Genomic DNA, 14,221 nt, shown 5'->3' on the forward strand with positions numbered 1-14,221 from the left:
CAGGTAAATTTTAAGTAAAAATTCTTACGCGTAATTTAGGCGACGGGTACACAGGATTCGCGTGTAAAACATTTGTTAATATATAGTTTACCTTTAAATTTGCAGTATCGCTAAAGAACACATATAGCTATATTGCTAGAGCACTTTTAGGAAGATAATATCATTAAAATAAGTAAAAGAACATAGAAACGGTCGAATTTTGATAAAAACAACCGCAAAATTTCATACAGCGCGATCGTAAATATCTTTTATATGCAATTTGTAAAGTAATTAATACCGATAGAATCATTAAATTCAGACTTTGGACTATAAAGTGCAAAAAACAGAATTGAAAAACATTAATCAAAGGCCTGAATGGCCTGAGTTGGCTAATGATTGATGTACTGACAGTATAGTCAACCAGTTTCAGTTTGTTTTTAGTTTTTTTCTTAAAATTTCATAACACAGCTCGATATTTACCCAAAATATTATATCCGGATACGATTACACTTTTCTCCAGTTTGAACAATATATTTTACAAATTGTGATGATACGAAGACATTTAGCAGCAATTGGCAGTATCTGACATTGACGTTTACGGTTAAATTACCTCTTATTTAAATCTTTTCATAAAAAAGTTGTTTCGTTTCGCCAAACATAGACGATCTACTTTCGATTTCAAAAACTACAAGAAAATACAATTTAATGTTTCGCCGATTTGTTTATTTCTCGAAAAATAAGAATTAAAATCATTTTTAATATCAGTATTAACTAAACAAACCAGTAAGAGCTTCTTCTTCCGATAATTTATCCGTTTACTGACTGCAAAATTCAACCCACGCAAAGTTTATAGAAATCATACGATGCGTGTTTACGTTCAATGTGGGAGAATTAAGGCTGATCGGCTATGTTACCCAACGCATCCAGACGATTCAGATTTTGTTTTTAAAAAAGCATTGTGTGCGTTTCTGTAATTTTATATACGTTTTTATACGCTTAGAAATTATTAGACATGCGTATTTGCATTATTTCTATACGTAATTTACGCTTATATGCATCTTATCTGGAGCCCTGCTGGAACTATTTTTTGTCTTTCGCTGGATGTTACCCAAGCTTTGTAAGCCTGCGCAATTCTAAAAATGCACATTTATGCTTAATGAGTGACATTCGAGAATTGCACAATTACAAGTCATAAATATGACAGATTACATCGTATATTGGTCATAGCAAAGGGAATTGACACAACTTAACTTCATTCATGCAGTGAACTGTTTGAAGTTTGAGAAATCTAATGGAACTACATCCCTTCACTGTGTTATTTGGTTCATTTAGAGAATCGTTGAATAGCAAGGACTCGTCAAAAGGCTTTCAGCCTTTAGCCGACTCAAAAAATGACAAAATGACAGCAATTTAAAAATATAGTAAAACGGTATCGGTTAAGTACATTGAATGTTTACGAGAATGTAAAATAAGCATATTTATCGATATGACATATTTATGCAGTAGGCGTGGCGTGTAATCTATAAATAACCTGTGTACCGTCAACAGATTATAAAGGTTATGTTTTAAATGTGTTTTTAAAAGTTTTAAAGTTTTTAAAGTTTTAATATTAATAAAATAAAGCTTAAGAGTATAGATGTAGTTCATGGTCACTGGCAGTTTTTCTCAGGCGTTTCAGGAGTGTAAGTAAGGTAATCGCGGCTCTTACCCTGGATGACAAAATTTAATAAATTTAAATATATACTTCATAATCTATTTATTATTTTGGACATTTAGACACAATTTAGGGGGGTATAACATTTAAAAACATTACAATAACAATTAATACTCCAGCCAAGACCCAGACATGTTCCAAAACTAACACCCGGGCCTTGAATTAAGGCCCCTTTTTAATCATATCATATGAATCTAATTCTTTGGAATCATTCCTGGCGCCGACCTGTATCTGGCAACGGGTCTCAAAATTCAAATCTCGCTGGGCCTACGATTGATTAGTTGGACTGGAAACAGTCATAACTACGTAGCGCAGCGTAAACAAACAAAAATGAATAAAACAAAACAAAACAAGTATGAAATCCTAATGTCAGGTGTTTTCGTCGATGCTCGTTAATTTTCGTAATAAACTGGATCTCATAATGTTGTTTAAACATAATGAAGTTTGCACCGCATAAGACTTGAAATCACCGCAAATAAAACTGAAAGTATCGAATATGAAAAGCGAAAAGAGGACCAACGTCATGCTTTTACATTGTAGTTGAAATTAGCCCGAGCGGCTCAAAATACTTTTTTTTCAAGATTTTCTACCGTAGTAAGCTTCGTGGTAAAATCTTGTTCTTTTTGAGAGAGTTGTTGAGCGGAAAAATCCTCTTTTTTTTGTTTTAAATGTTCAAGTCAACTTTATTTGATAACCTTCTGTTCTATTTTAAGTATTGGCGACCTTGACGCTGACTCAGGCAGTCCAAATAATTTTCTACAGCAGCTTGTTATATACAGAGTTTGGTGACAATTTGTCAGTTCGAACTAGATATTGACCGGAAACCAGCTGCTCTGCTTGACGATCCAATTATTGAGCCATTTTTTCTTCTAACTTTACTGTGACGTTTGACCTTGACCACACTGACATTAACACTGCCAAAACAAAGTAAAGTGCCGACAAATTCGTGAAATTTTGCTTGAAAATCTTAAAGAATCTACGAAATCTTGTCAAAGTTGGCATGGACATAGTGCTACTTATTGTGAAAAAATGTTTTTACAGAGAGCTACTTCCTTGGCAACGAGTGAAAATTTCAAACTCTACGAATATAAATTAAGTTAAAATACTGCATTTCAATCTGTCTGATCAATAATGAGTCTGTTTTATAGTAAATATCGACCACAAGACAAAGGAAAATATATGTAGATCTTTGCAAACACAAGTAGACGATAAATTTACAAAGTGTGTAATATTTTTGTCTTTAGTAACAGGCAAGTAAAAAGCTTTAAACTTTACACTATTGATTAACTCATGTGTAGCACTGCAAAAACCCACAAAAACCAGATAATTTAATCTCGTGTTGGGGCGTTGGTCGAATGGGAAACCTATACCAACGTAATAACTCCAAACTCGACAACAACAAAGATGTTAACTAATTATTCTTCATGATCAACAAATATTATTCTATCCTAAAATGTCCATTTCTCTTTCAATCAATTTCTTTTTCAAACTCAAATATGGTTAAAATAAGTCAACAATGTTTCACAAAAATAAAACGCCTATTTCAACCAGAGCTACAGTTCTATGTATATATGCAAAATATACGGTATCGTATACGAAAAATATACGAGAAATATTTTCCAAGTACACGTGTAAATTCAAACCCCGTATTTTTGTCATATAAGGAATTTATATGGGGTTGTATACGAAGTATATACGGGAAATATACGCCCCGTGCTTTCGAAATATACACATTTCTGAATCCGTATTTCCGGCATATACGGGAAATATACGGAGTTGTATACCAAGCATATACGGGACATATACGTTCCGTATTTTCGAAATATACAAATTATTTAAATCCCGTATTTCCGACATATACGGGAAATATACGGAGTTGAATACGAAGAATATACGGGAAATATAAGCCCCGTATTTTCGAAATATACAAACTATTCATATCCCGTATTTCCAGAATATACGGGAAATATACGGGATTGTATAAGAAACATATACGAGAAACATACGTCCCGTATTTTCGTAATATACGGATTTAGGTATTCCCGTACACCAGACATATACGGGAAATTTACGGTGTTGTATACGATCAGAATAACCCTTTTTAAAAATTTCCGTATTTCAGAAATATACGGGGTATCTTATACTAATAATTCCGTATTTCATAATATACGGAAATCCATATTTTATTAGTATACGGACTTTTAAATATACAAGCCCCGTACACGCCCGTATTTTAGTTTTCCCGTATTTCTTCCTGTATATGGGTAATATACGGAATCCCGTGCACTCCCGTATATTAACTCTTTTTTCGCAGTGCCCACAGCTGAGATGCTTTAAGGTTAAGAAGTGGCGGCCTTGAGAAACAAAAATCAAACAACACCAAATCATAGAAAGAAAGAGTTGTTTGACATGAAAATTGAACAGCATGTAAAACATGTATATTACTTTACGAAACAAGTGTCAGTATACTGATATAAACATTGAATTCCAGAAAATGACTGCCTATAGGGGTCCCACTTCCGGACAGTCAAACGCCTTTAAAAACTCACCATTTTCAAAGAACTGTTTCACATGTTCGTTTTGATGCATTTGCAATAGCGTGCGAATGGTGAAATTTCACATAACAAGGTGGAACACAGTTTTCAGCAATTGTTTATCTTTATTTCTTTACAAATGGCATTCATTTTCAAAGGGAGACAACTTTTTCTCGACGATTACTTAAAATAATCGGAAAAAGTTGTCTCCCTTTGAAAATGAATGCCATTTGTACTTAAAATATTCCGAAAAAGTTTTCTCCTTTTGAAAATGAATAACATTTGTAAAGAAATAAAGATAAACAATTGCTGAAAACTGTGTTCCACCTTGTTATGCGAAATTTCATCACTCGCATTCTAAAAAGGTCTACATTAAAGTTTTTGAAACACCTGTAAACTATTGTTTCATGACTATATATATTGTTTTTCATTATCTTCTTTTTTGTAGATCTTGTAATACAGACAGGTAAATGATCGCTTATAGCGTAGTCATATACAGCGATCGCTTCTTGTGGTATAAATGTGATCTATAATAGAAGTACCCGTTTTATGTATTCTTGTAGGTGTTTCAATTAATTGTGAAAGACCATATTTTGCAAGGAATATCTCCCATCGTTTGTTTTTGAATTTATCATTTTTTGCAGTTGGGAAATAATTTATATTGAAATCACCCAGAACATGTATTGCATAATGTTAATACTCTAATTTACTAAACTGACTGTCATATAAATCTATCCATGACTGCTTAGAATCAGGGGGTCTATATACAAAGTTAACAAGGAAAGGTTTATTTCTGGTTAAACTGATTTGCAGGATCTCCATTTTAGTCTGAATTCAGCCATTATGTTCCATAATATGATACAAAGCTATTCCTCTATCCACTTACAAATTTAATGTTTGACAGAAACATATTTACCAAATCTACACCCATGCAATTCTATATAATTTGAAAATATCTCAACAATTACTCCAAATATTTTCTGAATTTCAACATACATGTAATCTAGTAAACTTGCGGTTTACTCCTTCCACGGTCTAATCTCTCATTTTCAAAAGTGACTTTCTTCACTTATTGACTATAATATATATTATGAAATATTTATGTTAATATAACCTTTAATTTCGTATTACTGAAATTACAATGTTAGAGAAAGCATGTTGTTCTAAATTTACATAAAAGATATGAATTTTGGGAGTTTTAAAGATATTTTCAAAATATCAAATATTGCATAAAAAAGATTTGTTATGTGTATCTAGCCGGAAATATCTGTGTAACTTTCAATTAAGGTCACAACATTGTTTACTTCTGTGGTAGTTTCTTTCCATCATCTTCAGCCTTTTCAAATAGCATGACGTTTCAAATGTAACTGAGTGTTAGAAGGGTGTCTTGTTCCGCGTAAAACTGAAAATAACATAATCTTACGTCTACAATATGCTTTTAGTTTTGTTATTATTGTCCACATATTATTGATTATACTATCTTTATCTTATATGCACAAACTTATTTACATTGTAGTATAAGGAGGTAATGTGATAGTGCGGTGGGGCTTATGTTACCCATGGATGTCACAAACGAAAAATGAAGTGAATATAGGAAAAGTCAGCCTGCTATTCATAATTCGGTGTTGTATTTCTTAGAAATGTTTCTTAAAAACATATATTTATGACAGAAATCTTTCAAAAATCAATCACATGTTGTACTCGGAAATAATCATAACTGATAACATTATGAAGGCGCAAGTATTATGGCAGTTAATAAAAGTTATCCTTTTAGGTTCAGTGAGTATCCAGTATTATAAATGTATACTGGAACAGTGAAATAGGGCAAAGATAGCTTAATTAATTAGTACAGTGGCCAGTCGGTTTGCAGCTAGGCTGGAGCTGAACTGTACATGCCTGAGGAGGGCTTTTCAGATTTAGATTGTTCTTTGAAAGAAAAATTTGAGAAGTTTTGAGTGCTTAAATTTTGAATTAGGTATTTTAGATTCCCATTAGGGTTGATACGTGGACAAGGTTAAATTTGATTTTGTAAAATACTGTCAGGGGGATGATTTAATACAGCATTTATCATTTTGGAAACACTGCTTCATGTTGCAGACATACCGTGTACCATTTCAATTGTACTAGCTAATGGATCAAATAATATACTAGGTAGGGACGAACAAATGTATGCTAATTTTCTCATTATTTTTCTTGACATTTCTCCTAATGATATGGAGATTATTGCTTGCCTTATATGTAGTTTATGATATCGATCTTCTACGATTGTAACATCCCAAAGTGGCTTTGGCGAATTTTCAATTCTGTATAATGTAAGTAATTTGAATTTGGTAACGTAGATATATGTCTGTTACGGATGTCACAACTAGTCAGAAACATGTGTATACATGTTTAAACAATTTTAGTTTCCTGATTACTAACATAATCAAATTGCACTTTTCTGTACCCATTTTTTAGCTCGACTATACGAAGTATATGGGGAGCTGCCTATTCACCTTGGCGTCGGCGTCGCCGTTTTTCCGCGTGCACACCTTAGTTAAAGTTTTATTTTTACACTTTTCTTTTTTCTCCTTATCTCTGTAATTACTAGATGGATTTGATTTAAACTTAAAATGAGCCGTGCCATGGGAAAACCAACATAGTGGGTATGCGACCAGCATGGATCCAAACCAGCCTGCGCATCCGCGCAGTCTGGTCAGGATCCATGCTGTTCGCTAACAGTTTCTCTAATTCCAGTAGGCTTTGAAAGCGAACAGCATGGATCCTGACCAGACTGTGCGGATGCGCAGGCTGGTCTGGATCCTTGCTGGTCGCATACCCACTATGTTGGTTTTCTCATGGCACGGCTCAAATAGTTATTCCTCATTATCAACCACATCATATGGCACAAAGGCCGTAACTTTCACACAAATATTTCATGAATTATCCCCCTTTGTACTTAGAATTTCAGGTTAAAGTTTTGATGCACTTTCACTCTGTCTCAGTTGTTCCTGAATGGATTTGATTCAAACTGAAAGTAGTTGTTCCACATCATCTCCCACATCATATGACACAAGGCCCATTACTCCTGTACCAATATTTAATGAATTATCCCCCTTTTATCTAGAATTTCATGTTACAGTTTTGATGCACTTTCGCTCTTATCTCCGTTATTACTATATGGATTTGATTCAAAATTAAAATAGTTGTTCAACATCATCACTCACATCATATGACACAAGGGCCATAACTCTGGCGCCAATATTTCATGAATTATCCACGCCCCCTTTTACTTAGAATTTCAGGTTAAAGGTTTGATACACTTTCACTCTATCTCAGTTATTTCTAAATGGATTTGATTCAGACTTAAAATATTGTTCCATCTTACCACCCACATCATATGACACAAGGTGCATAACTCTGGCACCATCCATTCTTTCATGAATTATGCCCACTTTTACATAAAATTTAAGGTTGATTTTGATGCATTTTCACTATATGTCGGTTACTACGAAATGCATTTGATTCAAACTTGACGTAGTTGTTCCACATCATCACCCACATCATATGACACAAGGGCCATAACTCTTGCACAATATTTTATGAATTATGTCCCCTTTTTGCTTAGAATCATACTTATATAGTGCTTTGATACACTTTATCTTTACCTTTCTTATTACTTAATATTTTGACACATACTCAAGCTATTGTGCAATATCTTCATCCACCATTGGATAGTCATTAAACACTCCAGTGACAGCTCCAGTTTGCGCAGATGTGCCCAGTTTCACTATCCAGCATCGAAATAGTCGAGCGCGCTGTCTCCTGTGACAGCTCTTGTTTACATTTTTAAGTTTAGAAAAGTTGTTGTTGTTGTTGTCGCTGCTGCTACTGCTGCTGCTGCTGCTGCTGCTGCTGCTGTCTGTAACATTTTAATTGTGTTTCTTTTCTCTCAGTAATATTTCTCCAAGTGTTTGTTATTTCTACGAAAATGATATTGCAAATAACAATAACAATTTCATCAGCTACTAAGCAATCAACTGAATATACAATATTCAAATACAATATAAAAATACGCTATCATATGGTTCTGATGGCAACCATTTTGAATTCTACAAATAGAAAAATGCCAAAGGATCTACGAGCGAAAGTCATGAGTTACTGTGTATCCCCCATCTAATGAACAACATAAAGCAATAGAACCTTGAATAAACCCCACTACAAAGAGTCTCATTATTTTTACCAAGGAAAACAACATTGAAATTTGACGATGGCAGCCATTTTGAATTTTCTTAAATAAAAAAAAATCCCCAAAGATGACAAAATGTCATCCGGTGGATTATCATTTACTGAAGTCTAAAGAACAGGAAACTGCAAAAATACCTTGTATATACCCTATTTCAAGGTTCAGTTCAAGTTCTACTAAACTATTTATGAAGACAACCATTCTAACCAGGTTTTATAAAGATCGAATATAAATCATTGCTTCTAGTGTGTTACCGATGTTTTTCTATAACTTCACCCAGTGACATTTAACGTTAGAGACTAGATAATCCAGTTGCAAACTTAATGTATATTTTATAAAGACAATTATTCTGATCAGGTCTTATACATATCCAGTAGGACAGAATGGAATCCAGAATGTTAGCAAAGTTTTACTTTGATTTGACCTAGTGTTTGAACCAGGATGAAATATAAGTATCGTTTTCTTATTCACGTGCATACATTACATAATAAATCAGTTCAAGTTTCGTAATCTGCCACCCCCTTCCAAAGAAAATGGTTTAAACACAAACATTTGAGCCGCGCCATGGGAAAACCAACATAGTGACTTTGCGACCAACATGAATCCAGACCAGCCTGCGCATCCGCACAGTCTGGTCAGGATCCATGCTGTTCGCTAACGGTTTCTCTAATTGCAATAGACATTAATAGCGAACAGCATGGATCCTGACCAGACTGCGCGTATGCGCAGGCTGGTCTGGATCCATGCTGGTCGCAAAGCCACTATGTTGGTTTTCTCATGGTGCGGCTCATTTTCCTAGAGCAAGAATGGCCCAATTTCTTAACTAAATATACTACAATTGACAAGACCACCATCATTTTGGGGGGACCTTAACTTCCATCTTGATTTACCGGAAAATAGTGACACAAAAAAGTTTACAAGCAGTCTAGATGCATGTGGCATACGTCAACATGTACAAGAACCAACACATGTTGCTGGGCATAAGTTGGATGTAGTGATAACTAGAGATAATGATGTCACGGTTTCAAGTATCGAGGTCATAGAACCTGGACTCTCTGATTCGAATGGAAAGATGTCACTAGATCATTTTGCTGTGATATTTGACGCTAAAGCTTCCAAACCACCCCCAGTACTGTCGTACAGGAAATTACGTTCGATCGACATTGACTCATTCCGAAAAGACATACGAAGAATAGATTACTTTAACACACAGTGCACTCCATCTGATACTGATATCGATGAATTTGTGGAGGAATATTCAAATCAGTTAATTTCTATAGTAGACAAACACGCCCCTTTGACTACCAAGACTATTGTGTTAAGACCTTCATGTCCTTCGTATACCGAGCAACTCCACGAAGCAAAACATCAGAAACGAAAATTAGAACGGAAATGGCGTGAAAGTAAACTCACAGTCGATCACTAAATTTACCGAACACAGTGTGCTGAAGTGAATAAGATGCTAAAACAAGCTCGTGTTGAATACTATTAAGGCAAAATTGACTCATGTGGCAGTGATCATAAGAGTTTATCTAAGATTACCAACAATCTTTTTGGCGATACAAATGAGATGATTTTACCATCACATTCATCTCCACAGCATCTCGCAGAAGATTTCAGTGACTTCTTTATTGAAAGATCGAAACAATCAGAAAAAATATATCATCGCAAACACAATCTGTATCTGACTTAGATGACATAGAAACTGAATACACAGGTGTCACTTATGTTGGGTTTACTCAAATCTCAGAAGACGAAGTGAAATCGATTATTAAAAAGTCAGCGAACAAATCTTGTGAACTAGATCCTATCCCAACATGGTTATTAAAAGAATGTCTTGACGAACTAACACCAGTGATAACAAAAATTATTAATGCATCTCTAGATGCTGCGTATGTGCCCAAAGCGTTCAAACATTCACGAATAAGACCTCTTCTAAAAAAGCCAAGCCTAGATTCTAATGTCCTAAAAACCTATAGATCGGTGTCAAACCTGCCGTTTCTGTCTAAAATCTTATAAAAAGTGGTAGATGTTCGAACTAAAAATCATCTGAGGAACAATGAATTTCATGAAGTTAATCAATCTGCTTATAAGAAATTCCACTCAACCGAAACCGCCCTATGTAAAGTCCAAAATGACATTCTTCAATCTTTGGATAAGAACAATGTGACTATTCTTGTGATGCTTGATCTCTCTGTAGCATTTGACACTATCGACCACGGGACTTTGATTCATCGCCTTGAACGTCATTTTAGTATTTCAGGCAAGCCACTAGCATGGATGATGTCATACCTTAGTGACCGCTACCAGACCGTATGCATAGATGGCCAGCTATCACAACCAGTGCTAATGAAGTACAGTGTACCCCAAGGGACTGTCCTGGGGCCAAAGAACTACACAATGTACACAAAACCAGTCGGAGCTATCTGCAGAAAGCACGGACTGAACAATCATTTCTGTGCGGACGATTCGCAGTTATACCAATCCTTCAAACCAATAAACAAAATGTCTATTGAAGAGACCATTCATCGCGTTGAAAGTTGTTTAAAGGATATAGTAAGTTGAATGAATACCAACATGTTGAAACTCAGTGCTGAAAAAACAGAATTAATCATATTTTCATCTGAACACAAAACACAATCTGTTTTAAACATATCTGTGAAAGTGGACGGCTCTGAAATCAAACAATCAGGCAGTGTCAGGAACCTCGGTGCTTTCCTGGACTCGAACATGAGGATGGAGCAACATGTGAATAGTGTGTGCAGGAATTCCTATGTACAGTTGCGGCAAATCAGTCACATCAGACAATATATACCGCAAACGCAACCAAATCTCTAATCAACTCTCTTGTTACATCACGTTTGGATTATTGCAACTCTCTTCTATATGGAATTCCAAAACAGTCAATGAACAAACTGCAATATGTCCAAAACACGGCAGCTAGAATCGTAACCAGAACATCCAGATACGACCATATAACGCCTGTGCTGCGTGTACTCTATTGGCTTCCTGTGCAATGTAGGGTAGAATACAAAATTCTAACACATACAAACAAGAAACCCGGCAATGCCACGAAACGAGGTTTTCAACACTTTTCATAAGAATAAACAAGAGTGCCAGAATGTCACAATATACGCGTCACAGCAAATTTCTTTACTCTAGCACCTGTATTTGCAGATGTAATTTTGATTTTGTGGTTGTTTAGTAATCATTGTAATTCTTTTGTTTTTCTAAGTCCACAAAAAACTCCTTACCAGGTAGAGATACCTTAAAATACACCTAAAGTTAGAAAGTAACAATTATGTTGTACCACAGAAAAGTGGTCTTGGTTTTTCCCTACGGTCAATTATAAAAAAGTTACAATATAAGTTATTTATAGTAACAACTAAGGGAAGTTAATCTTAAAAAATACAAAAAAAAAAACAATTGTAAGTCCACACAGAAATCCTTACCAGGTAGAGATTGGTCAAAATACACCTCAAAATTGGATGTAACATGCATGTTGTACTACAGAAAAGTGGTCTCGATTTTTCCCTACGTCTAGTAATGAAAAAGTTACAATATAAGCTATTTATAGTAACAACAAAGGGAAGTAATTCTAAAGAAGGGTACTGCGCAAGACACTTCGTCTCATGATGGTGTATAATTGTGCCAAGTTACATCAAAATCCCTCTATGCATGAAGAAGATATGCTCCGGACAAAGTTTTCATTCTTGTATCCTTTGACCTCTAAGTGTAACCTTGACCTTAGACCTAGGGACCTGGTTCTTGCGCATGACACTCCGTCTCATGATGGTGAACAATTGTGCCAACTTTCATCAAAATCCCTCCATGCATGTAGAAGATATGCTAACCCTAACCCTAACCTAACCCTAACCCTATTTTTAGTAACAATGACATTGACCTTGATCCCAGAAACCCCAAAATCAATTCCAAGCTACAACTTTATATAAGTTTTCTATACACCAAGTTTCATCATGATAGCTCATTCCTAAGTTAAGTTATTGACCGGAAACCCTTTTTCTATTTTAAGTAACAGTGACCTTGACCTTGACCCCAGAAACCCCAAAATCAATACCAGCCTTTGTCTTGATATAAGCTACATACATATCAAGTTTTATTCAAATATCTTTACCGAAACAAAAGTTATTGACCGGAAACCCTTTTTCTATTTTAAGTAACAGTGACCTTGACCTTGACCCCAGAAACCCCAAAATCAATCCCAGCCTTTGTCTTGATATAAGCTACATACATACCAAGTTTTATTCAAATATCTTTACCGAAACAAAAGTTATTGACCGGAAACACCAGTTTGACGCCGCCGCCCGCCCGCCCGACCGACATCTACCCCAATCTAATAACTCAGGTTTTCGTTGAAAACCTGGTTAATAAGGCACTCAAAGATCAATCACTAGCTTATGTAGTGAACATGTTAGAAATATATACAGCATCCAGAAATCTGAGATCACAGAATAATGCATTAAAACTAGTGGTGCCCAAATGTCAAACAATGCGATTTGGTGACAGGAGCTTTCAGTCAGCAGCTGCGTGGTTATGGAATGCCCTCCCATCTGGCATAATAGTGTGCAAGACCTTGCAACGTTTCAAAAAAGCGCTAAAGACGCATTATTTCATACAATTCTTTGGGAACTAATCTCACTGATTACTTTATTAATAATGTAGGTACTTTGCCGGCGAATCAGTTACTTTAATTAAGAACTCTAGTGTGACAGAATAATGTTAGCAGTGTTTTTTCTGTAGGATGTATCATGGATGTTCTCCGGACCGTTTAGGTGGGGATTGACCCAATCTTCCGGGACGGTTTGCATACTGTGATGCATTTCACAGACATCATACTGGTTAATTCTGTCTGTTCAAAATGTAAGATATCTTCTGTTCTATTCTGCTCTATCCTGTGTCTTTGATAGGTCAGTTAATGTTTTACGAATTTAAAATGCTTGGTATCTTATTACCGTAATGTAATTTTAAGTTCTTCTATAATAGTTCAGTTACCATTTTTATTGAACATTATATAAATGTTTTTATGTAAAGCACTTTTGAACGTATTTTTATATGAAAAGAGTGCTATATAAATGTGGTATATAATAATAATAATAATAATATTTTTTACTCATTTTGACCAACTTCCATAACGACTGTTCTAATCTTGTAACTCTACAGTGTTAACAGTGAAACTGTGAACGACGGATGACGACGGACGTAAACGGACGACGGACACATTGCTACCATATTCAGCTCACTTTAAACACTATGCTCAAATATGCATAAACCTCGCGTGCGAAACCCCTAATGTTGATTCCTATACAAATTCGTTCAGTTCTTTTGGCGATATGTGTAATACGAATTTTTTCTGACGGACGGACGAACAAAAAAAGCAAAATATATTTTCCCCACTACATCAGCCTGGCCTGAATTTATCACTTACTAGTATACGCACACAATATGAAAAAATTATGTTGAGATGGTCTCCTTGAGAAATCTGTCGTTCTATTCGCAAATGTCGAAACTGTGATGTGTCTAAAGTAACAAAATAGCCCAACTCAAGACACATTTTATATGGAAATCCCGTCGTAACAATCTAAGACCCCCACTCTCGGCAAGATGCTTTATCGTGATTGTACAAAACCCATTCCTAAGAATTTGTACCAGCTGTCTCTGGACTGTTGTTTCACAGATCCGATAGTTACAAATGACCTACAGTACTAGTTTTATGGAAAATACATGTAAACTTCTTAAAGTAGGCTTAAA

The 14,221-nt window shown here is 35.2% G+C and overlaps 1 protein-coding gene across 1 annotated transcript in view; it reads left to right on the forward strand.

The window, feature by feature from the left end:
* The window catches only part of LOC123533966 (atrial natriuretic peptide receptor 2-like), a 136,123-nt gene that overhangs the window by 38,175 nt on the left and 83,727 nt on the right, over positions 1-14,221 (forward strand). The window lies entirely within an intron of this gene.

This window comes from Mercenaria mercenaria, chromosome 12 (assembly GCF_021730395.1).
Source record: "Mercenaria mercenaria strain notata chromosome 12, MADL_Memer_1, whole genome shotgun sequence".
Taxonomy (NCBI): Eukaryota; Metazoa; Mollusca; class Bivalvia; order Venerida; family Veneridae; genus Mercenaria; species Mercenaria mercenaria.